We start from the raw sequence: 1,399 nt of genomic DNA on the forward strand, positions 1-1,399 counted from the left end.
TTCTAAAATGGTCGCATTTTTGAAATATTTTAGTTTTTTCAAATTTTATTCACAATTTCAAAAAGTGTTCACGGTTTCATACAACACTCACGCTTTTTCTCAAAATAAATTTTGCGTTCAATTTTTTTAAAACGTTTGGATCGGCGCTGGGTTTGATTCTTAACAATTTGCACTGCAGTATAAAACCAGCTAGCTTTGTAGGTCAACTAGCTAGCAGTACTTCTTTGTAGCTATCTGTTTTGGGTTCGAACTTTGTAGAGCGCAACATTTTTTCGACCACTATGGGTTCCATTGTATTGGTTGCTAGCCACATGGGCCTGCCCTGTCGGGAGACCTGTCCGTGCGTGCAGTCGACATTCTGCTTTAGAGAGCGGCAGATATAAGCTCCCTTGTCTATTCTCCAACAAGTTAAGTCTACAACGCAGTTTTTAAGCGACACATATGCCACCCTCGCTTGAAAGATTCCCCCCACATGTAATCATTGGGACGGTCCACTTTTGTATGTTCTTTTTTGTTCGATCGGGTTTTCATTGAGCCGACGCTGCGTTCGCTCTAGTTTCTTCGTTTTTTCTTCCTTTATTTCTTTATTTTAGTTTGGATTTCTTTTGTTTCTTCGCAGTTTTCTTTGTTTTTTTGTTCCTATAAGTTTTTCAATGGGTTTATTAGTTTTTTCTCAATCTTTATGGTTTTTATTTTCTTTCTTTTCTTCTTCAGTTTTTTATTTCTTTTCTAGGTATTCTTTGGTTTTTTTTCTTCTTTCCTTTTCTTTTGCATCATTTTTCTTTGGTTTTCTTGTTTTTCTTTTGTTTCTTCCCCAATTTTTATTTTTTCATTGGAATAATTCTAATTTCTTTGTTTCGTTTGTGTTTTTTGTCGGTTTTCATCATTTTTCATTTTTCTTCAACTCAAGCTTAATTTTTCATGTGTTCGATTTGGTTTTTTCGTGTTCTCTTTCGTTTCTTGTTTGATTTCATTTGTTTGTTTGTTTTACTAATTTTTTTGATTTCTCTTTTGCTTTTCTTTTATTTCTCTGTTGTTTCTTTCATGGTTTTCATCGGTTTTGTTTTCTTTCTTATTTGACCTTTTATTTGGTTTTTATTTTAAATCTTGAACCTTTTTGTTTTCGTTGTTTCTTTATTGGTTATCGCAGTGTTCCATTCTTTTTGCACTTGTTCCTTCAGTTTTCATTTTTTTTCCTTTTTTCTTTTGTTTCTTTTTTTCTTTTGTTCGTTTTTATTTGTTTATTTTGGCTTTCATTATAATTTTTTTGTATACATGATGCTATTTTTAATATATGTTTAACATTTTTATATACGAGTTCAACATTTCTTAATACATGGTAAACATTTTTTATGTACACATTTTTGAAATATAGATAATTGTTTTTTCAAATATGGGA

Source organism: Triticum dicoccoides, chromosome 7B (genome assembly GCF_002162155.2).
Source record: "Triticum dicoccoides isolate Atlit2015 ecotype Zavitan chromosome 7B, WEW_v2.0, whole genome shotgun sequence".
In the NCBI taxonomy this organism is placed as follows: domain Eukaryota; kingdom Viridiplantae; phylum Streptophyta; class Magnoliopsida; order Poales; family Poaceae; genus Triticum; species Triticum dicoccoides.